Below are 24,695 nucleotides of genomic sequence, written 5' to 3' on the forward strand. Positions count from 1 at the left end.
CAATTAATCTTTCAAAGAACTGTCAGATAACATCCTTGTTGTACACTTCCTGCAGAAAGGTACTTGCCGCATGGAAGGTCATCACATTGTCGCTGTACATAGTGGTGGAGGCACTGTGGGTGGCAGCAAATCTTCTCAGTAATAACACGAAGGTGTCAGCGTCCAGGCCCACTACAGTAGTCTAGGTATACTGCACGGCTGGCCAAACAGGTGACAATCAGGATGTGCCCTACTCCACCTTCAACCTTGATGGGGCCAATGTGGTCTACACCGATCTTGTCAAAGGGGCGTGTCATGAGTGCTCAGTCAGTCAGGAGGGGAGGAGGTGGTGGTTATTGGAGAAGAGGCTTGAAGGCCAAGATGCGTGCTCTGCACCTGCCTACCACTCTCTTGGTTATAGCCCTTAATCCCGGGCTCCGACAATCCTGTCGAAAGAGAGTGATTGAGATGTTGACCCCACAATGTATGTGAGTGATGTGGAAGTGCTCAAGATATAAACTAATTGGCCTTTTGAAGGCAGCAATGTCAACTCGTGCTTGCTATTACTTACATTAACTAATCTATTCTGTGTATATACAACTCTCTTTTTCATGATTAAACACAGCAGAAGGATAAGTACAATAATCATAATTCCTTTTAACAAAACAAGATTAACATTACTCTCCCTTCGATTCCACATTTCGGCGGGCAGAGTCAGAAATCCCTTTGCACAAATCTGTCTCGGGGCAGCAACAACTAAGGCTCATTGTTGGATGGATGTTTCATCCTTACTTACAGGTGGTTCAGCCAAGCCCTTTTGATCTTGAAAGGCAGGTTCCCTGGGTTGTGGATCAACAGGATTGCAGCAAGTTGTGACAAACTGCAGCTTCGCATCACACTCCTGTTGAAGTAAAGCCTCCCCCAACTCATCAGACATGGCTCTTTTATCTTCTCCCTTATTCTTAACATGAGTTACTTCTGTGTTTCTCATTTGCAAATCGGTCTGAGAGACTATCTGACAGGTTGTAGCACATTCAGCATTGACTATAATCTGTTTTCATATCGAATTTAACTGCGCAATGGCAAAGCAAGGCGAATTATCCTTGCACTCGGATCTACATGGAGGTGTTCTCGTTCGGTACCCTTCACTCGTTTCGGTTATGCTTTGCTTCAGCCTTTCCCCTAACTTGTGTTCCATTCCTGTGAACTCCTCGTGAATGGCAACACTAATGGCATCTACGTCGGCAGCAGGTTCTACTATCCAACAAACATGTAGCATTTGGACAGTCAACAAGTCTACCCTCCCATAAAGCACAACCCCATTATGAGTAGTGAACAGATTAATTTCCTCGAATTTCTCCATGCCAACAACGAAAAAATTGAAATAATCAGCCCCATTAGTAAATTGATGTGTCACAATGCATCTCCCTTGATTTCTGGATCTGCCATCTGCTACCCCTTATTTCTAAAAAACTGACTAACATTATTCAAACCTGTATTGCAAAAATAGGTGTATCTACATCATCATGAACGACTAATTTAGCTCTTACAATTCTTTTACCCACATAGATCATACAACCTACGACATCAAATTCCCCATTTACTGTTGGCAAGCCAAAAGGTGCGATATTGGCAACTCAAGTTTCCAGGCCAACCAAGTAGATATGAAGCTGTGCTGGCTTCCTGTATTGAGGAACATTCGAGTCTGAAATGGTTGCAGTGGGGAGTAAGGTAGCCAGTGATTCAGCAGTAGGCTTGTTCTTTACATTTCATTGACTTACACAAGGTTTTGTTTTCTCCCCTTTAAATTGCTTTCCCTGATATATGTTTCAATTTACATTTGACTGGACAGGCGAATGGGTTTTATTCAGATTCCTAATGGGCTTTGTTGTGACATAAGTAGGCGATTGATCACGAATCGGAAAAACAGAGTTCGGTGCTGAGAGCTGACCTAATTTAGGCTCATTGTTGCCGCCATTTTCACATATGAGATTGAGATGCCTTCCATTGCACAGCTTGCAGTTGGGTCTATTATTGCACTGCCTGCTACTGTGACCGGAAGTGAAACAATTGAAACATTTTCTAGCTAGGATTAGTTGGCTCTTTTTAGCAGCTACATTCTAATACTTCAGAAAGTTGAATGCTGTATGGTTACCATTACAGAAAGGACACAACGCCGTATGCAGGACACTGGCTTCCAACCCCTTTTTATGCGTGGTTGGTGACAAGTCTTCCCCTCTTTGTAGCGCATCGTCTTCCATACTATGTATGAGGAAATCTAATTCCTCGAACAATTCATCTAAGGAAAAGTCACACTTACAAAGATAATAAACTACTCTCTGATACACTTGACCTTGAGATAACTTTTTGTTGATAAGACTCAACAACATACCTTAATCCAACGAGGATCCACTGGGACGGATAATTTGATCAATGAGATTGGTGATTGATGCAAAAATTCTTTAATTTGATACAATTGCATTTGGGTACAAAGATGTCGGCCAGTCGCCAATGCAAAATAGCCAGTGTATGATGCTGATTCCCATAACACTTGTCCAACAAGTCATGGGCTATGCTATAATTAGCAGCAGTTACCCTCAAGGCCTGAATTACCTTGAGCGGCTCCCCTTCAAGAAATCCTATCAAGTAGTTATATTTGACTATATCGTCCAAATCTGCACGTTGGTGAACATGAGCATTGACTAGCTCCTTAAAGGTAGTAAACTTGCTTTTTTCGCCTTTGAATATGGGCAATGGGAGCTCTTTTAATCGAGGCAGATGGGTTTAAGGCTGCAATATGCTAGCCAAAATACTGATACAGTTAAGCAACAAGGTGATCATTTGTCCTGCGTCTTCTAACTCTTTTATGACTTTAGTATCAATGGTGGGCTCCAATTTAATGGCATGAGTTAGATACAGAGATCTGAGTTGCTGCTCATCAGCTTGAATACATTCTAATAAGTTCTGTTATACACTTACATTTAACGAATCAAGGAGATTCCTTTGGGCACAATTCAGAGTGGCGGTCAGGAGGACGGCAATGGATTTAATCTATGTTTCAACTGCGGCCACCATTTTAACTATGAGGGGAGTTACATACATACTATGTTAAATGGAAAGACTTGTTCCAACCTAGCAAGGGAGAGAGGAAATGATGCCGCTTTCTTTATGTTAAATCATCACAAAATTGAAGAATTGAATCATTGATCAGTTCTCCTGTCCAGTCTGTTGGGCCCACTTGCCACGGATTAATTTCATAATGCAACTCAAAAAATATGCCTCACGCATGAGGGTTGAAACAACTAAGCTAGCTTTGCACTGGCACAGGCTCTTGCTTAATGACAGCCCTTATTGTGGGCAACAAAACAAACTAGGCTCTGTTTCAGAGCATCTAGCCTACAGTAATTGTTTTATTTCCACTCCCACCATTTTGCAAGAGGATCTATGGCACGTTATAGACCATAATCAAGTTATCATTGCTCGTGGACTGGATCCTTAGGTCTATCCGGTTCGAAGGACCAAAAATGTCACAAATTGTTTGGTGACTAACTTACCAGTTTGTGCCCGATGGAAAATGGCTGATAAAACTACCTGATGGAATAGTCTCCAGCCCATGCACAAGGATAACTTGACTAAAAAACGTCTAAGATTTTACAATTTTGGCATGAAAATAAGGTTTCTATTCTCATATTTACACATTAATTTAATTGCAACTGTAACAAAGGAGCTGTATCACCCTTACGTTAAGACCATGGGAGGCGTGGACACGCGGCCACGAGAACCTTCTGAAACACTCAAAATTTAATTATCTCAAACCAAAAATGTACCAATCACGATTTTTAGCCACTCAATTGACAGGGAAAACATTATTCAATACATTAAGCCAATGATGGCAAAGATTTGCATGGATTACTTACGCATTGCTTGTCACTCACAACTCCCAAGTGGAAATACAGATAATTTGCCAAAACTGGAGCTCACCAAACCCCCTTCTGCCTCAGGTGGGATCTCTTGAGAGAAGGGCACTCATGACGCTGATAAGCGGATCGTGGGACGGCGAGCTAATCATTTTTTCGCAATATCGAAAGTTAACATGACTTATTTTCTTTTGATAAGTTAAAATTAAGACAATTTAGCAATCAAGTGGGCATTCTACGGGCTTCAAAATCTATGAGATAATAATTCTGACAAGAATGATGCAACCTACTAGGACAAAAACCATCTGTGAGGACCAGAGATTATGACAGGTAGCTGGGTACTGATGATTTATTTACAGACAAACTGGGTTGACATAGACAGGTGCGGACGGATATGTAGTGCAGTCTCGCACCGCAAAAAGAAATGACTCTGAGACAGTAAATTTGTGTTTTCTTAGAGACATACATTTAGATATAATTAGGCGTGCAAATAATGGAATTGCATGTGTTATACATCGGCGGAAAGGCCGCGGAACGCTCTATCAGACGGAAGCAAGAACAACGCGACTTGATGATTGGTTACAATGAAAATAGGGAAAAAGCGTTGTCCTTACAAATACTCCGCCCCAAGACAATGATTATGGAGTAATTATTGGATGACAATCTTGAGGCAGGGGACAACCCCGTGTCCTTGTGACACTTGTTGTGGGGCGTCCTCGAGTATAGTCCTTCGGTTTTGCGGAATTGCATGTGTTATACATCGGCGGAAAGGCCGCGGAACGCTCTATCAGACGGAAGTAAGAACAACGCGACTTGATGATTGGTTACAATGAAAATAGGGAAAAAGCGTTGTCCTTACAAATACTCCGCCCCAAGACAATGATTATGGAGTAATTATTGGATGACAATCTTGAGGCAGGGGGCAACCCCGTGTCCTTGTGACACTTGTTGTGGGGCGTCCTCGAGTATAGTCCTTCGGTTTTGCTGATTGACAGGATGCCTCCCCTGGCGGTAGCCTGGGGGGTTCTACTGTATGCCGGGGCGACCAAGACTGCGCGAGAGAGGGCTGCATTGTGTGTGGTGGTGGAGTGGGACGGGCCGTGGGGATCCCCAGGTGCGGCAGCGGCATAGGTTGGGCTGAGGAAGTCCCCAGCGTGGCAGCAGCGTCCCGCGGGCAGAGCAGAACCACAGGTGAGCAGCGGCGTCAGCAGGTCGAGGAAACCCACAGGTAGCGGCGTCGGCAGGCAAGGGAGGCCCACAGGCGTGGCAGCGGTGTCGGTGGGCCGAGGAGGACTACAGGCGGCGGCATTTGAAAAGGTGAGCAGGTCCACAGGCGTGGCATCGATGTCAGGAAGGCCGAGCAAGCCCCAGGAATAACGGCGGCGTCGAGGGTTTGAAGAGGCCCACAGGCAGCGACGTCAGGGGGCCGAGCAGGCCCACGTGTGCGGCAGCGACGTCGGGTGGGTAAAGCAGGTCCCTCGGTGTAGCAACGGCGTTGGCAGGCAGGGGAGGCCCACAGGCAGCGACATCGGGTGGGTAAAAACACGTCCCTGTGTATAGCAGCAGCGTTGGCAGGCAGGGGAGGCCCACAGGCAGCGACGTCGGGTGGGTAGTGCACATCCCTGGGTGTAGCAGCGGCGCTGGCAGGCAGGGGATTTCGTCTGGGGACTCGCAGGTGTGGCAATGGCGCCGGGGGAAGCACCGAGGAGGCCCGCCCCGCAGGTTCGGCGGGTCGAGAAGATATCTGGCATCCCCCGGGTAAGGCAAAGGGGGCTGCGACGTCGGGTGGATGTTTCTGAACCGCCGCCTGAGTTTTGTGTTGGCTGACCAGCACCCAGCTACCCGTCCTCAAAATAAACACCAAAACACGCTGGGAAGCAGTGCCGTGATTAGTCCGTTAATGGCGTTGGTGTCGTCCTCGCAGTGGAGTTTTCAGAGACCTAAACTGTGGCGTCGTATTGAGTCCGTTAAAGGTTCTCTGAAGGTGAGCGGCCGTAATTAGTCCGTTAAAGGCTGGGCCTAAATCGCTGTGTCACCAACTCCGGGAGGTCACCAGTTGTGAGGACCAGAGATTAAGACAGGTAGCTGGGTACTGATGATTTATTTACTTGTTGTTGTTGATTAAGCTGGCTTTATGCCAGCACGGGCTCTTGCTCACGGAGCAGCCTGTAGAATTTATTTACAGTTGTTGTTGTTTGAGATTAAGCTGGCCTTGTGCCAGCACGGGCTCTTGCTCACAGAGCAGCCCGTAAATATTATTTACAGACAAACTGGGTTGACATAGACAGGTGCGGACGGATATGTAGTGCAGTCTCGCACCGCAAACAGAAATGACTCTGAGACAGTAAATTTGTGTTTTCTTACAGACATACATTTAGATATAATTAGGCGTGCAAATAATGGAATTGCATGTGTTATATATAGGCGGAAAGGCCGCGGAACGCTCTATTAGACGGAAGTAAGAACAACGCGACTTGATGATTGGTTACAATGAAAATAGGGAAAAAGCGTTGTCCTTACACATCTGTTCTCGCAGCCAATTGATATACATGGAATTTTTTACGTATGTGAGCCAGGCAGAACTTTAGAAAAACAGTGCACTGAGATTTTTTACAACACTAATCTTCATATTACCAGGAATCAGATGCCTCTATTCAAAATAACCATGCTTCCATCGAAGTTACCCGTGATAACATTAAATTTTTGTCGTACCTTATTGGAACTAAAAACAATTTGTCAAAGGTGGGAACCCGCTCAGTTATTACGGGACGTGGTGAACGTAAAATAACTCAACTTTTATATTTACTGAAGCTCTAAATCCAGTGCTGGCGTTGGAAGTGGAGTACATAGTAATGATTTATTATTGTAGAAGTATGTACACTACCTGTCATGACGTCCATCTTTACTGTGGAACTGTATGTACTTGAATTATTCACGCACGTACTCATACACTTACAACAATCTCGTTCAAACGCAAGAAAATTAATTTGTTGACAGCCAGTCATACGAAACGGAAATATTTGACTGAAGGTCGTCGTTACAAATTTGTGACGTTCTGTTAACAGTTAAATACATATTTTATCAGCTGGAAGTTTGGAACCATTCATTATAGTGTTAATATTATGGAGTATCTAATGTACACAATAATTTTGAAGTAAAGGTATAAACAAACATAATGTATGATTAAAAATTTATTAAATAATTATATAACGAAATGCTTGAATATCTATTTAGATAATGAACTAAAAAATCATGTAATTGTGAAAAGTGATAAAAAAAGACCAATACCTTAACTGCTCACGATTTTACTCGCGCACTCAACGAATGCCGAAGGACGCTAACACCAAAATGGTAGGCGTTCAACTGGACAGCCTTTCAGTAAGTAGCCATATGTTAAAAAGACTTTTTGTCTGCTCAATGTTTTGCCGAGGTGTAACCTTTGTCCATTTGAAATGCTTCGTTTGTTTTTCTATTACAGAAATCATTACAAAGAATTAAATATTTTTTCTTCACACTGATTTGTAGCACATTATCGTCGTTTCTACTTTTATTAAAAAAAATATTCTATTATTATCATATAATTCGAATAAAGAAAACGATAAGATACAGTCGATGTCGCAGTAAACATGAAAAAGATATTTGGGTTTGTTTTGGTACTAACTTTCTTACAATAAGATAATTTTCTTGCTATTCTATGAATTTATCATCTATATTCAGCCAGTTGCTACTTACGCCCAACTTTCTTCGAAATGAAATGTTTAGGATTTATGTAATATTGTTGGTTAATAAGAGCAACATAAAATAAAAAGCAAGCAGAGCCACTTTAGACTGAGAATAAATCAAGGCGTACTTTATCGTAATGCATTGTGGGAGGACATTTGTTGTGGTTGTTTGTACTACCGTTCCACACTGACGCTATTGATGATACTTCATTAATTTTTTTCCGTTGTGGTTGGTAATAAACCGTCAACGTAAGTTGTTTACATTTTTTGAATACTCTAGATACAAGGCAAAGGCTACCAGTAGGAAACATTTGGTAGCGCGCTTTAGAAATTAATATGAAAAGACAGGGAGCGCCTGGGCTTACTCCTAGGTAACCCGCTCTCGTCATTTGTCAAATTATTTTCGGTTTTGTTGCCGGAAGTAAATATGACCTATTATTGATGTGTGTCAATCTTGTCATAAATTTACTGGTGATTTTGTTGATTGAGATTCTGTGCAGTTTTAAGGTGATGACTTACACTACGTATTGTGCATGCAATCAGTGTCAGTGCTTAGAGGCCCGTGGCTTCGCGGGAACCCCTGATAGGCCAGCCCTAGTTTGAGGTTGGACCAATTTCGCCCAAATTTCAGCCTGACTTGGTTGTCTGGAAGTGCACCCTTGCTAAGGGTTTCTTAATTTAGGCCTGATGATTTGGTAACATGGCATTTTACCTTGGGTATTGTAGGCTAGGGTAAACGACTGGACAGCAACATGTTCACTCGCAGTTTTGCCCTTTCGTTAACCCACCTACCAGAAAAAGTACTTTACATAAGGGAAAACACCGCACTGATCCATCGTCATTGGGTGGATCAGCCTTAGGTATTTCTACAGAAGCAGTCCACACGGGCTGCAAGGAACGTAACCGCGGATACGACATCCACTTGGGATTGGGGCGTCCAATGTATTTAGCCGTGTTTAGTACTGGTCCCTGGGGGGTTAATTACAGTCGTCCGAATAAATAGGGTAAAACACCGCATGGCCTGCATCAACTCAACGGCGATCATAGCATCACACCCTCCGAAAAAATACTTATAACGCGTCCTGACACCCGAGATGGGCATCAGTCGCGACTTCTTCTTGGTGAGAAACGGAGCTAAAGACCTCTACTCTCCTTTCGAATTAAGTATTTTCTCCAAAGTTAGAAATTAAGGCCAAATTTAAAGCATTAAACAGAGGGTAGTGAAAAGGGTGTCCACAGCAGTGGAAATCTCACCAAACGCTTTCAAAATTTTTACTTACACTTCATTTTTTCAGAAGATTGACGCCACCTCGATGTTTACGGAGTCGCTTGTGTCAACAAACTAACCATTTCCTGTGATAAATCGGCACACCACTTGTACCCACAGACGCTGGGGCACTTTCATCACAACAATTGGAACACGGTCCTTTACCAGGATGTTTTTAAGTAAACAACTGTTTTGGTAGAAGACGACGACGAAGCGTGCACTTAGATAATTTTTTAAATAAATAGTAAAACATCAATATTTTACATATTTATGATGATTAATTTGAAAATATTCGTTATTGAAAAAGTAACTTGATTCTGACTCAAATTTAAGTAATTATTATTCGGAATTAGAACTTCTTTTAAGTCCTGTATTATGACGTCACGACATCTTGACTTTCGTACCTATTGTAAATAATTGCTATACTCAACTCTCTTGCAGAACAGTTTACCAGTTATTCATGCAGATTGTTATCAGCTATATACAAATTTATTCAATAGCTAGCTTGTAAAAAATACTTGATTACAAAAAACTTGATTGACAACAAAGCAGCATACCTACTATGGGTTTCAGAGACAGTGCAAACACGTTTTTGGGCAATGTCTATTTCTGTAATGAACACTCATATCAGAATGAGATTTTGCTATAGTGCATTACACCCAGTGCTGTAATTTATTAGGGTATCGTGAATCATTAATCGTAAAGAATAACGACACTTGTCATTGTACCAAGAGACAAAAACCCCATTATGCAGAAATGGATACGAACACGCATTAAAAGCTCCACCTACCCTCTCCCCCCCCTCCACCGCCAACCCTTTCCTTCTTCCTTCCATCGCCTTCCTTTCTCTCTCTCTCTCTCTGTTGCTATTCAGTATGTGTTCACCCTCCAAACTGGGTATAAGACTTACACAAGACGTGGAAATTGGTGAAATTAGGCTATGTATTGGAAGTATATACAGTAGGGCCTCGTTAATCGCGGGGGATAGGGCCCAGAACCCCCCGTGATAAGTAGATACCCGTGTTATCCTGGTACCCCCCCTAAAAATTGCTTTAAACTGCCTACTTTAATAATTAACCCACCCAAGACCACTATTTCAATGTTTATAACTGCCTACTTTAGTTCAAGCACCAAATATGTCTTCAACTATCAATTTAAACTAAATTCAAGACAGTTTCAAAGTTATTCTTTCCTACCTTTAATTTCCCCTTCATCAGATCAGCAAACAAAAGTATAATTACCTAACAATTCCTTTCTATTTTCATGATTTGGCTGCTGCACCAAACTAAAAGTACATAGCATATCTATTTCGTGAATGAACATGTTTATGATAAAAAAAAACATGATTTACTGTAATGTTTACAGCACCCAACTATAATATTAATGTATAAACCAAAATACAGCAATAAAAATCTAGTTTTGTCTTTTGTTTATGTTTCGAATCAGCTGATTGACGTTTATTACCGAAAGAATTATTTTGGAAAACAATTTAATTGCTAAAAGAAACTAATTTATTAATTGAATTATTATTATTTTTGGTTAAAGTCTAGGAGAGGGCCGCGTGAAGATATCAGTGATATTCAATGTATTTTTACTAGAATGTGTAGGAATGTATGTAAGTAGTGGTATACGAGAGAGATAATTTAGTGAAATTCAATAACAGTCGAAATATCGACGATCAAACTCAAGCTACTCTTGTGTCCTCCCAGAATCTTTCTAAGTCTGTTGTTATTGTTGACTGTGTCTTGTTTTTAGCTCAAATGAGCCCTGTAACTACTATAATCCGCAGACAAACCAGTCCACTATGATGTCTTACACGTTTGGCCAATCACAGTTTCATTTTCTTACACCTCATCAACTTTGGCCAATGGCGCGGGTGTTTGAAAATTTTCTCAGCGCAACAATACAATACATTATCTTACCCAGGCTTTTCAGTTTGTTCTTAGACATGGTGGCCGTAGCAAGCACTTCATCTCATATTGCACAAGAAGTTGAAATTCCAGCTTCTTGTCCTGACTGTTTCCTAAGTTACAGTGAATTTGTTTTAGCTTATTCGGGGAATATTGAAAAACTAGTGGATTTGTCGGGTACCTTGCCACTTCCTACTTTAAGTTGCATGTCAAGGAACCTTGCAATGGCTTCACATTTTCCTCAAAGCAGCAGCACATCTTTATCAACCAACAGTTTAAGGTAAGCTTCATTAACCCTTAAACGCCGAGTGGACGTATTTTACGTCGACATTTTTTGTCTCTCCGGTGCCGACTGGACGTATTTTACGACTACATACAAAAGTTTTTTTAAAAATTCACAGAAAAATATCTACAGGCCTACCAGCCGAAAACTCTTGAATCACGCGCCTTGGGGGATGCTGGGAGTTCACGGATCAAGGTGTTGTTTTGTTTACAATCGTTACGCAGGCGTGCAAGCACGAATTTCTTTCTTGCCGCACTAAAAAGTATTGGTGACACATCTCGAAAATTATTTTGTCACTGACATAATTTTTGTACCATTTTAAATTTGCCGTTAGATGGAGTATTATATATAAAAATGTGCGCATTTTTATGGAAAATACAACTAAAAAATACTCATGATTGTAGCTTTTATCAGTTTTGAGATATTTTCATATAAATAACGATAAGTGCCAAAATTTCAACCTTCGGTCAACTTTGACTCTACGTAATTGATCAAAAACGCAATTGTAAGCTAAAACTCTTATTTGTTCCGATACGTAATACAAACCCTCGGTCCTTTAACAATAGGAAGGTAACTAGCGGCAGCTGGGACGGTCGTAAGCTTCGAACAAGGGGAGAACGGTAGTTAACTGCTTGTCCGATCGTGCGCGCGCCCGAGAGGTGAAGAATCACTTGCTTTCGGCCGCGGGTGTGAAGGACGTGTTTGTCATCGCTCTCTGCCCGTTTCATCGTCGTATGCTTTGTTTATATTGTGTTTTCTACTAATGGTTTGTTTGATCTTGAAAATGAAACTGTAAGTACACGGTTTTCATTTTCATTACTTAATTATGAATCAACATGGAGCTATCGCCGTAGAGGCGGCGATTTCTGCTCTTTTCATGAAATTGAATTTAATTATGTCTCGGTGCCGAGGGCGGGCGCACTCGCGCCGAGTCATGTATTTTGGGCGAAAGTGTGTAATTGAAAGATGTAAGTACTCTTTTTCATTATATTTTTGCCCTGTGCGTTCGTTGCCGAGAGCTTGATTGCGCTCGGCACGAGCCTCTTATTTTGTATGAATAGAATGCAATGAAAGTGGATTTGCAATGCAGTTTTCTTTTCATTTTCATTTATTAATTGCATCAAATTTAATTTTGGATCAATTTCCGCTCTTACCCGGGAATTAATCCTTACGATTTATTGCTGTGACAGTGAAATCGCAAGTGCAGTATTGTTCATTTTCATTTATAATTATGATAGCATCATATTATTATGGAATCAAGTTTCCGCTCTTACCCGGGAATTGATCTTTCCCCTTTAAGTTCTATGAAGTGAATCGCAAGTGCAGTATTCTGTTTCATTTTCATATTATTTTTCACTGCTGTGCTGGGGTAGGGGAAGCGAAGGTCTGCCAGGAAGTCGTCGGAAAGCTCTCCCGCGACTCCCTTGGTATCCGATTCTTCGTCTTCTTTCCTGCCCCCCCGCTCAGCTTCCTCGTATTTTGTATTTGGGGTCTTCCTTGCGTTCGGGGTGGGGCATGTCTCCCCCCCGTGCGTGAGGGAACCCCTCTTACTAATCTGTCTGTGCTACCGCAGGTGCTACATCCGTGGGAGACGACCTTGGACAGGTATGGGCCACTGCGGCTGCAGGGCGTGCCTAGCATCCACGATCTGCTGCAGCGTCTAGCGAGGTCTGGGGCGGTGACCTTGGAGCGGTCTCCACTACAACCTTCACGGCCGCTTATGCTGCTTCCCCCCACTGGTCTACACTCCCCATGCTGTGTCGGTGACGCCATCTGCCGCTTCTAGGGCCGGTCGCCGCCGTACCGAGGAGGGGTATGCCGCCGCCGCCTGTGTTTTTCTTCGTGTTGCCTGCCCCAGACTTCCGCTGTCCAGCAGCTCGCTGCCCCTGGACCGGCCGCCAGTACCAGCTTCCCGCTGGCTGCCGGTGATTCTACGAGGCGATGGCTGGGCCTGCCGTACCTGTCGCTGATGTGGTTCCCGCTACGGGCTTGGCTGTCCCTTCTGTGTTTACCGCTGCCGCTGTTCCTGCCGCTCCTGAGCTGGTTGCTGTTCCTGTCGCTCCTGGTTCCTGCGCCTGTCCATGCTGGTCCTGCCCATGGTGTGTCTTCCCCAGTCCCAGGTCCTTCCGGACAGGTGCAGTCGGGCCGTGTTGCTTCGGCAATAGGCCCGACTCCGGCCTGGATGGAGGACCTGACGACTGTCCTGCGTGAGCTGACGAAGAAGAGGAAGGTGTCATCTTCGTCTTCGTCTGCTGCTGCCTCCCCTTCTTGACTTCTAAGGCCCATAAGCCGAAGAAGAAGAAGGCTGCCTCTCCCCCCTAAGAAGTCTCCTTCGGGAACTTCTAAGGGCCCGTCCCACCGAGGTGGGACGGGGGGTCCTTCTGCTGGTCCTCCTGCTCCTTCGGGAGCGGGGCCCGTCTCCCCCTTCCGTAAGGAAGAGATAGACGGGGACCAGAGGAGTATCGGTTAGCTCTGGTACTTCCTCGCCTGGTGCTAGCGGCGATGCCGCTACGCCAGGTTCCGGCTCGGTCTCTCGTTCGCGGGAGATCCCGAGTGTACGCTCTCCCTCGGGAGACCGTGCAGCCAAAGTTTCGGCGCCAGAGTTCGCTCGGCGCCAAGACCACGGCACGGAGCAGAAGGCTTGGCGAGAACCGCTCAGGTGACTCTCGCCAGGCCAGCGGCCGCTCTCTGCAGCGACCAGCGGGTAACCGGTCAACCGGGGTTTTCCCCCTAAGAAGACTCCTTCGGGAACTTCGAAGGGCTCGTCACACTCCGGTGTGACGGGGGGGTTCTTCTGCTGGTCCTCCTGTTCCTTCGGGAACGGGGCCCGTCTCCCCTTCTGAGAAGAAGAAGAAGACGGGGACCAAGAGGGTGCTGGCTACCGCTGGTACACCCTCGCCTGGTCTTGGCAGCTCTGCTGCTAAGCCAGGTACCGGCTCGGTTTCTCGTCCGCGAGAAGTTCCGAGTGTACGGTCTCCTTCGGGTGACCGTGCAGCCAAAGTTAAGACGCCTGAGTTCGCTCAGCGTCATGACCGAGGCACGGAGCAGAAGACTGTCGAGAGCCGCTCAGGTGACTCTCGCCAGGCCAGCGGCCGCTCTCGCAGCGACCAGCCGGTACCTCGGGTGGACGTGACGGTCTCTGACCGGCCACGGGTTGAGGCTGGGAAGAGGTCCCCCAGGTCCCCTCGACCGACGGTACCAGCCTCGGCTGGTACCAGCGGTTTGACGTGCCGCGAGGACGCTCACCGGTCTCACCGCGAAAGTGAGCTCTGCAGGTCACCTGACCGCCGCTCCCACAGGGACCGGGCGGATACGATGACCAGCAGCAGCTCGTCTGACGCACGGGACTGGGGTTGACGTGCTCAGTCGAGCCGCTTGCCACAGGTGAGCGGCATGGCCAGGCCTGCAGATCGATCCCCACCGCGGGTTGGTGATCGGCTGCAGCCCCCCACGTACGCTGGTCCTGCCAGCGAGCGGGGGGGGAGCGTCAGGTCTGTCTCTCCACTACCTTCAACTTCCTCGGGCTACACCGGGAAGAGCGAGGTAGCTAGGAGTGATTGTGAGAGGTGCGCCGCTCACGATCCCGTCACGTGCCACGTATGGTCTTAGGACCAACCAGGACGTACGCGCAAGTGATTGGAGGCGACCGTCAGGGGGGGGAGGGGGTAGCGTCAGTTCTGTCTCTCCGATACCTTCAACTTCCTCGGCATACGCCAGGAAGAGCGAGGTATATAGGAGTGATCGTGAGAGATGCGCCGCTCACGATCCCGTCACGACGCCGCACGTGCCAGGTATGGTCTTAGGACCAGCCAGGACGTACGCGCAAGTGATTGGAGGCAACCGTCAGGGATCTGTTGCTGGTCCTTCTTCTGAAGGAGGAGGGTCTTGGGAGCTGCTCTTGTTGGAGGGACTGGATGGTCCTACTCCTCAAGACGCTGTAACTTCCGAGATTCAGAGTAACTTTGCCCAGGTTATTGCACTGATTCGTCAGCACAACGACCTGGGGGAAGGATCGCCGCTCCCACCAGCAGAGCCCATGTCTCTGCTCGAGTCGTTTTGGGGCCCGAGAGGGAACCCAAACCGACGGTGGGTCTGCCGCGATCGGAGCTTGCCGATTCTGTCTTGAACCAGTCTCTCTCGTCTCCGGACAAGAAGGCTCTCTCAGTTCTGACCGGTCGATCAAGCTACTTCCACCTCCTCTACTGCAACAGCGGCGTTTCTACGTGTCTTCGGACACCGTATTTAAATACTCCTTCGGTCCTCCTGAGAGGTTTCGACCTCGACGAGGACTGGAATGAGTCGGAGGACGGTATCGGCTCTCTCCTGTCAGGTGTCGATGAGCCCCACCCAGACGACGTTCACAGTGGCGGCAGACCCTTACCTACAGTGAGAGTTCGTAACCCTCCTCGGGAAAACGTTTTCTCCTGACGATACGTTTTCCCAGACTCTGAGAGGCCATCGCCGCAAGGCGATGGCTGCTCCTTGCTCCTACTCTTCTCCAACTGCTAGTTCCACTGGGAAGGCGAGCGAGTATCCAATTCCTCCCCCATTCCCTCTCTCCTTACGGCTACGAGGGAAAGGGGAGGGATCCTACAGAGATTTCTCTGTAGGATTCCACGTTGGGGACTGCGCTACCAGGGGGTGGGCCTTTCTGGTTCCCTACCTGACGTAAGCCCCGGTCGTTGAGGAGGGATCCTGCCCCATTCTCGATTTCTACGGGAATCGAGAGGACCACCAGCCGATATCGTTTGACGAATTCGGTGGGGTTTCGCAGACTGCTTCAGAACATTTCTAACGGAATTTCTATGCGCATTCAGAGTGTTAGAGTTTCTTACGATCTCCAAACACTTAGGCGAGACCACGGTCCAAAGTGAGCGAGACGAGAATCCCCGATATGTTACACGATAATCGGGAACCTCGCCTATGCTCGAATTCCTGGAATTTCTAGCATTAGGAAGAAGACTGCTGCTGAAAGAAGACTATCTCACAATAGGCGACCAACCTGGAATAGAGAAGAACGGACGGGAATATCCAGTTTGGCTTGAACTATCGTCTTAGTATTCTGTTCACCATTGAAGCTTTCCTTCGAGGAAGACTTCTTCACTCTCTTTGATAGAGACCGAAGGTGGTCGATCTCCAATCCTTATTTTGTTTTCTTGAAGGAAAGAATTTAGGATGGAGATCGTTGTTCAGAATCCTACAAATATACTACGTATATTAACCTCGCGACATGATTCTGCTAAGCAGTTGAATGGTCCGAGGGGTAGGCGCATATCCTGTTATTCTACGGATTGCGACTTAGACGAAAAGTATTCTAATTGAACTGCAACTCGGGTTGCCTGCAACCTCCCAGGAGTTTCCAGTTTCAATTTTATATACTTATGGTGTTGTCACAACAACACCATTTAAGCTTTTATATTTACCGAAATTCGTTTTCGCATAAATATAATTGCTCGAGCATATCTTTTTATGCTCGGTGGTTCTAGCCGAACGCATTCCTTCGTGGAAAGGATTACTTGGCAACTCAGGATGACGAGTCAGCGACAGCTACTGCGTATTGAATTGCCCGAGGCATTTCAGTACCAGCTGGCGCTTTGAAATGGACGGTTGGTTATGTCTTTCTCACCTGCTTTGATTGAATACCAACCGTATCTCTGCCCAACAATCACGGACTTAAGTCTCTGATTAACGGGGATTCTCGCATACATGAATGACCATCTACTGCTGTGACGCTAGTATTCATCGTCTTCGGTATTGCGAGAATTTTAAACAGAGATATCTATTCGACTCTCATCTTTCTGTTTACCGCACGGTAACAGAATTCTGTAATAGTCTCTTGCTGCATCGTATCTCGATAATGCGAATGATTTTTGCGGAATCTGAGTTTGTCCTCAAAATATCTTGTATTCGGAGGTGTGCAATTGTTCATTGTTCACCCCGGATTAGCAGATGTATTGAAAGACATCGCCTACTCCCACACCTGCCAGCTCTACTCCCAAACGTTCAGCCCATGAGAAGCAGTTCTTCAGGCGGCTCTCCCCTGTGTTTCATTACTGAAGAACGCCCGCTTTCACTGCACACCGGACAGCAATGAAATGGCGGTTAGCGTTTTCAGTCATTTGTAAGCACAGGTTTAGAATCTTGAGATTCCTTCTCTCGATTCAGCTGGAAGACGTAGGTTGCATTCATTGCCTACCTTCGTCTTCAACGTCACATAGTGTTGTTTCTCTTTAAGCTGAGATTCAACGTCTATGAGATTTTCTTGCCATCAGGGACCTCGGTCTTTTGAAGGCAATTGACTTTCGCCTTTTGAGCTTATGCATTAAGAGAATCATCGCCGCGCCGTCCGGCATCGGGTGACTAACAAATATTTTATTTGTTTGGTCTCTCAGCATAACTCTTTAAAGGGCGAAGGTCACGTGACTTACCCGGATGCTTGGGACAACTTGCCTCTACTGATTCCGAACCAGTCAGTCGGCAGCTGTCAGAGCGCCCGAGTCAGTTACGAACTATGCTGTGGACTTAGTTCGGTTGTTCCAGAGCAATCATTACTTCGTCTTAATAGCTTGTCAGTATGAGTGCTGTACATAACCAAAGTCGAGAAGAGGGATAGGTCATACGACTATTCCCTTCTTTTCGTCTTAGGTAACTGCATGACTTCTCTTGAGAAGTCAAGCACAAAGGGATGGGGATTTGTGACGCTCGATTTCGTACCGATCTTCGTAGCGAAGACTCAGAACCCTTCGGTAACTGACGATTGGTTCGAGTCCTTCACAATACCCTCCCTAATGGACTTCACCGCCTCCGATACGAAGGCTATGCTGCTTTGTCCTGTGAAGGCGCGACGGAGCTGTCTGAAGAACTCGACACCCAGGAAATGAGTGTGGACGCCTCTTCATCATTCTCTCGCGTTCCGCAAGAACTTCTCCGTGGCGCAGGTAATGAAGGCAGGCGCCTGGTCCAACCGGACCGCATGCACCTCCTTCTACCTTCGGGATATTGCCCACAGTTCCTTGGATCTTTTTCCTTGGGAACCGTGGTGGTTGCTCAACACGTTGTGTAGTTAACCCAGACCCTCGCAGGCTGAACAGCATCGAGTCCTGGTGTGACCGTAAGAATGGATGAGGAATGAGAAGTGTGACGGCTCCTCTTCCCATCTTTTTCTTCCCTCTACCTCTGGGTAGAGGGACACGGTCGTCACCATGCTGGGTAAGGACGAGATGCAGGTGAGCTACTCAATAGAGCACCATCCTATCCCTTTCAGTAGGGATAGGAGTAAATATCCACCACTTCCTCCAACAAGGGGAAGGAAGTGGATGCCAATTTGAGACAAACCCATCATTTGTTCCGATACGTAATACAAACCCTCGGTCCTTTAACAATAGGAAGGTAACTAGCGGCAGCTGGGACGGTCGTAAGCTTCGAACAAGGGAGTACGGTAGTTAACTGCTTGTCCGATCGTGCGCGCCGCCCGCGCGCCCGAGAGGTGAAGAATCACTTTTGCTTTCGGCCGCGGGTGTGAAGGACGTGTTCGTCATCGCTCTCTGCCCGCTTCATCGTCGTATGCTTTGTTTATATTGTGTTTTCTACTAATGGTTTGTTTGACTTGAAAATGAAACTGTAAGTACTCTGTTTTCATTTTCATTACTTAATTATGAACCAACATGGAGCTATCGCCGTAGATGCGGCGATTTCCTCTCTTTTCATGAATTGAACCCTTGAATTATGTCTCGGTGCCGACGCTCGCGCCGAGTCATGTATTTGGGCGAAAGTGTGTAATTGAAAAATGTAAGTACTTTTTCATTATATTTTTGCCCTGTGCGTTCGTTACCGAGAGCGTGATTGCGCTCGGCACGAACCTTTTATTTTGTATGATAAAATGCAATGCAAAGTGGATTCGCAATGCAGTATTCTTTTCATTTTCATTTATTTATTTGCATAATTTATTTGGATCAATTTCCGCTCTTACCCGGGAATTGATCCTTACGATTATTTTCTGTGAAAGTGAAATCGCAAGTGCAGTATTCTGTTTCATTTTCATATATATTTTATGATAGCATCATATTATTTTGGATCAAGTCGTTTCCGTTCTTACCCAGGATTTGATCTTTTCCCTTTAAGTTCTATGAAGTGAATCGCAAGGGCAGTATTCTGTTTCATTTTCATATTACTTTTCACTGCTGTGGGCGGGTAGGGGAAGCGAAGGTCTGCCAGGAAGTCGTCGGAAAGCTCTCCCGCGACTCCCTTGGTATCCGATTCTTCGTCTTCCTTCCTGCCCCCCCCGCTCAGCTTCTTCGTTGTATTTTGTATTTGGGGTCTTCCTTCCGTTCGGGGTGGGGCATGTCTCCCCCCCCGTGCGTGAGGGAACCCCTCTTACTAATCTGTCTGTGCTACCGCAGGTGCTACATCCGTGGGAGACGACCTTGGACAGGTATGGACCACTGCGGCTGCAGGGCGTGCCTAGCATCCACGATCTGCTGCAGTGTCCTAGCGAGGTCTGGGGCGGTGACCTTGGAGTGGTCTCCACTACAACCTTCACGGCCGCTTATGCTGCTTCCCCCCGCTGGTCTACACTCCCCATGCTGTGTCGTGACGCCGTCTGCCGCTTCTAGGGCCGGTCGCCGCCGTACCGAGGAGGGTATGCCGCCGCCGCCTGTGTTTTCTTCGTGTTGCCTGCCCCAGACTTCCGCTGTTCCAGCAGCTCGCCCCTGGACCAGCCGCCAGTACCAGGTTCCCGCTGGCTGCCGATGATTCTACGAGGCGATGGCTGGGCCTTGCCGTACCTGTCGCTGATGTGGTTCCCGCTACTGGCTTGGCTGTCCCTTCTGTGTTTACCGCTGCCGCTGTTCCTGCCGCTCCTGAGCTGGTTGCTGTTCCTGTCGCTCCTGGTTTCCTGCGCCTGTCCATGCTGGTCCTGCCCATGGTGTGTCTTCCCAGTCCCAGGTCCTTCCGGACAGGTGCAGTCGGGCCGTGTTGCTTCGGCAATAGTCCCGACTCCGGCCTGGATGGAGACCTGACGACTGTCCTGCGTGAGCTGACGAAGAAGAGGAAGGTGTCATCTTCGTCTTCGTCTGCTGCTGCCTCTTCCCCTTCGACTTCTAAGGCCCATAAGCCGAAGAAGAAGAAGGCTGCCTCTCCCCCCTAAGAAGTCTCCTTCGTAACTTCCAAGGGCCCGTCCCACCGAGGTGGGACGGGGGGTCTTCTGCTGGTCCTCCTGCTCCTTCGGAGCGCCCGCCCGTCTCCCCTTCCGTAAGGAAGAGATAGACGGGGACCAGAGAGTATCGGTTAGCTCTGGTACTTCCTCGCCTGGTGCTAGCGGCGATGCCGCTACGCCAGGTTCCGGCTCGGTCTCTCGTTCGCGGGAGATCCCGAGTGTACGCTCTCCCTCGGGAGACCGTGCAGCCAAAGTTTCGGCGCCAGAGTTCGCTCGGCGCCAAGACCACGGCACGGAGCAGAAGGCTGGCGAGAAACCGCTCAGGTGACTCTCGCCAGGCCACGCGGCCGCTCTCGCAGCGACCAGATGGTAACTGGGTTTTCCCCCTAAGAAGACTCCTTCGGGAACTTCGAAGGGCTCGTCACACTCCGGTGTGACGGGGGGGTTCTTCTGCTGGTCCTCCTGTTCCTTCGGGACCCCCCCGTCCCGTCTCCCCTTCTGAGAAGAAGAAGAAGACGGGGACCAAGGGTATGCTGGCTACCGCTGGTACACCCTCGCCTGGTCTTGGCAGCTCTGCTGCTAAGCCAGGTACCGGCTCGGTTTCTCGTCCGCGAGAAGTTCCGAGTGTACGGTCTCCTTCGGGTGACCGTGCAGCCAAAGTTAAGACGCCTGAGTTCGCTCAGCGTCATGACCGAGGCACGGAGCAGAAGACTGTCGAGAGCCGCTCAGGTGACTCTCGCCAGGCCAGCGGCCGCTCTCGCAGCGACCAGCCGGTACCTCGGGTGGACGTGACGGTCTCTGACCGGCCACGGGTTGAGGCTGGGAAGAGGTCCCCCAGGTCCCCTCGACCGACGGTACCAGCCTCGGCTGGTACCAGCGGTTTGACGTGCCGCGAGGACGCTACCACGGTCTCACGCGAAAGTGAGCTCTGCAGGGTCACCTGACCGCCGCTCCCACAGGGCCGGGCGGGATACGATGACCAGCAGCAGCTCGTCTGACGCACAGGACCGGGGTCGACGTGCTCCAGTCGCCACAGGTGAGCGGCACGGCCAGGCCTGCAGATCGATCCCCACCGCGGGTTGGTGATCGGCTGCAGCCCCCCACGTACGCTGGTCCTGCCAGCGAGCGGGGGGGGGAGCGTCAGGTCTGTCTCTCCACTACCTTCAACTTCCTCGGGCTACACCGGGAAGAGCGAGGTAGCTAGGAGTGATCGTGAGAGGTGCGCCGCTCACGATCCCGTCACGCGCCGACAGACTGGCCACGTATGGTCTTAGGACCAACCAGGACGTACGCGCAAGTGATTGGATTAAGACGGCGAGCGTCAGGGGGGGGGAGGGGGGAGGTGGGTAGCGTCTATTCTGTCTCTCCGATACCTTCAACTTCCTCGGCATACGCCAGGAAGAGCGAGGTATATAGGAGTGATCGTGAGAGATGCGCCGCTCACGGATCCCGTTCACCGACGCCACCGCAACGTGCCAGGTATGGTCTGCGGACCACGCCAGGACGTACGCGGGCAAGTGATTGGAGGGCAAACCGTCAGGGATCTGTTTGCTGGGCCTTCTTCTGAAGGAGGAGGGTCTTGGGAGCTGCTCTTGTTGGAGGACTGGATGGTCCTACTCCTCAAGACGCTGTAACTTCCGAGATTCAGAGTAACTTTGCTTTGCCAGGTTATTGCACTGATTCGTCAGCACAACGACCTGGGGGAAGGATCGCCGCTCCCACCAGCAGAGCCCATGTCTCTGCTCGAGTCGTTTTGGGGCCCGAGAGGGAACCCAAACCGACGGTGGGTTTGCCGCGATCGGAGCTTGCCGATTCTGTCTTGAACCAGAGTCTCTCGTCTCCGGACAAGAAGGCTCTCTCAGTTTTGGCCGGTCGATCAAGCTACTTCCACCTCCTCTACTGCGACAGCAGCGTTTCTACGTGTCTTCGGACACCGTATTTAAATACTCCTTCGGTCCTCCTGAGAGGTTTCGACCTCGACGAGGACTGGAATGAGTCGGAGGACGGTATCGGCTCTCTCCTGTCAGGTGTCGATGAGCCCACCCAGACGACGTTCACAGTGGCGGCAGACCCTTACCTACAGTGAGAGTTCGTAACCCTCCTCGGGTAAAACGTTTTCTCCTGACCGATACGTTTTCCCAGACTCTGAGAGGCCATCGCCGCAAGGCGATGGCTGCTCCTACTCTTCTCCAACTGCTAGTTCCACTGGGAAGGCGAGCTAGTATCCAATTCCTCCCCCATTCCCTCTCTCCTTACGGCTACGAGGGAAAGGGGAGGGATCCTACAGAGATTTCTCTGTAGGATTCCACGCTGGGGACTGCGCTACCGGGGGGACCTTCGGGTCCTACCTGACGTAAGCCCCGGTCGTTGAGGAGGGATCCTGCCCCATTCTCGATTTCTACGGGAATCGAGAGGACCACCAGCCGATATCGTTTGACGAATTCGGTGTGGGGGTTTCGCAGACTGCTTAGATTTCTACGGAATTTCTAGCGCATTCAGAGTGTTAGAGTTTCTTACGATCTCCAAACACTTAGGCGAGACCACGGTCCAAAGTGAGCGAGACGAGAATCCCCGATATGTTACACGATAATCGGGAACCTCGCCTATGCTCGAATTCCTGAATTTCTAGCATTAGGAAGAAGACTGCTGCTGAAAGAAGACTATCTCACAATAGGCGACCAACCTGGAATAGAGAAGAACGGACGGGAATATCCAGTTTGGCTTGAACTATCGTCTTAGTATTCTGTTCACCATTGAAGCTTTCCTTCGAGGAAGACTTCTTCACTCTCTTTGATAGAGACCGAAGGTGGTCGATCTCCAATCCTTATTTTGTTTTCTTGAAGGAAAGAATTTAGGATGGAGATCGTTGTTCAGAATCCTACAAATATACTACGTATTATTAACCTCGCGACATGATTCTGCTAAGCAGTTGAATGGTCCGAGGGGTAGGCGCATATCCTGGTTATTCTACGGATTGCGACTTAGACGAAAAGTATTCTAATTGAACTGCAACTCGGGGTTGCCTGCAACCTCCCAGGAGTTTCCAGTTTCAATTTTATATACTTATGGTGTTGTCACAACAACACCATTTAAGCTTTTATATTTACCGAAATTCGTTTCGCATAAATATAATTGCTCGAGCATATCTTTTTATGCTCGGTAGTTCTAGCCGAACGCATTCCTTCGTGGAAAGGATTACTTGGCAAACTCAGATGACGAGTCAGCGACAGCTACTGCGTATTGAATTGCCCGAGGCTTTCAGTACCAGCTGGCGCTTTGAGATGGACGGTTGGTTATGTCTTTCTCACCTGCTTTGATTGAATACCAACCGTATCTCTGCCCAACAATCAACGGACTTAAGTCTCTGATTAACGGGGATTCTCGCATACATGAATGACCATCTACTGCTGTGACGCTAGTATTCATCGTCTTCGGTATTGCGAGAATTTTAAACAGAGATATCTATTCGACTCTCATCTTTCTGTTTACCGCACGGTAACAGAATTCTGTAATAGTCTCTTTGCTGCATCGTATCTCGATAATGCGAATGATTTTTGCGGAATCTGAGTTTGTCCTCAAAATATCCTGTATTCGGAGGTGTGCAATTGTTCATTGTTCACCCCGGATTAGCAGATGTATTGAAAGACATCGCCTACTCCCACACCTGCCAGCTCTACTTCCAAACGTTCAGCCCATGAGAAGCAGTTCTTCAAGCGGCTCTCCCCTGTGTTTCATTACTGAAGAACGCCCCGCTTTCATTGCACAACGGACAGCAATGAAATGGCGGTTAGCGTTTTCAGTCATTTGTAAGCACAGGTTTAGAATCTTGAGATTCCTTCTCTCGATTCAGCTGGAAGACGTAGGTTGCATTCATTGCCTACCTTCGTCTTCAACGTCACATAGTGTTGTTTCTCCTTAAGCTGAGATTCAACGTCTATGAGATTTTCTTGCCATCAGGGACCTCGGTCTTTTGAAGGCAATTGACTTTCGCCTTTTGAGCTTATGCATTAAGAGAATCATCGCCGCGCCGTCCGGCATCGGTGACTAACAAATATTTTATTTGTTTGGTCTCTCAGCATAACTCTTTTAAGGGCGAAGGTCACGTGACTTACCCGGATGCTTGGACAACTTGCCTCTACTGATTCCGAACCAGTCAGTCGGCAGCTGTCAGAGCGCCCGAGTCAGTTACGAACTATGCTGTGGACTTAGTTCGGTTGTTCCAGAGCAATCATTACTTCGTCTTAATAGCTTGTCAGTATGAGTACTGTACATAACCAAAGTCGAGAAGAGGGATAGGTCATACGACTATTCCCTTCTTTTCGTCTTAGGTAACTGCATGACTTCTCTTGAGAAGTCAAGCACAAAGGGATGGGGATTTGTGACGCTCGATTTCGTACCGATCTTCGTAGCGAAGACTCAGAACCCTTCGGTAACTGACGATTGGTTCGAGTCCTTCACAATAC

The 24,695-nt window shown here is 47.7% G+C and overlaps 1 protein-coding gene across 1 annotated transcript in view; it reads left to right on the plus strand.

The window, feature by feature from the left end:
- The first annotated feature begins 7,736 nt into the window (after positions 1-7,736).
- Positions 7,737-24,695, plus strand: part of LOC135225224 (uncharacterized) — a 255,163-nt gene continuing 238,204 nt past the window's right edge. Inside the window, exon 1 of the mRNA XM_064264547.1 lies at positions 7,737-7,867. The gene's annotated coding sequence lies outside the window, so the exon portion shown is untranslated. The remainder of the gene's footprint in view (positions 7,868-24,695) is intronic.

The sequence above is a fragment of the Macrobrachium nipponense genome, chromosome 13, assembly GCF_015104395.2.
Source record: "Macrobrachium nipponense isolate FS-2020 chromosome 13, ASM1510439v2, whole genome shotgun sequence".
In the NCBI taxonomy this organism is placed as follows: domain Eukaryota; kingdom Metazoa; phylum Arthropoda; class Malacostraca; order Decapoda; family Palaemonidae; genus Macrobrachium; species Macrobrachium nipponense.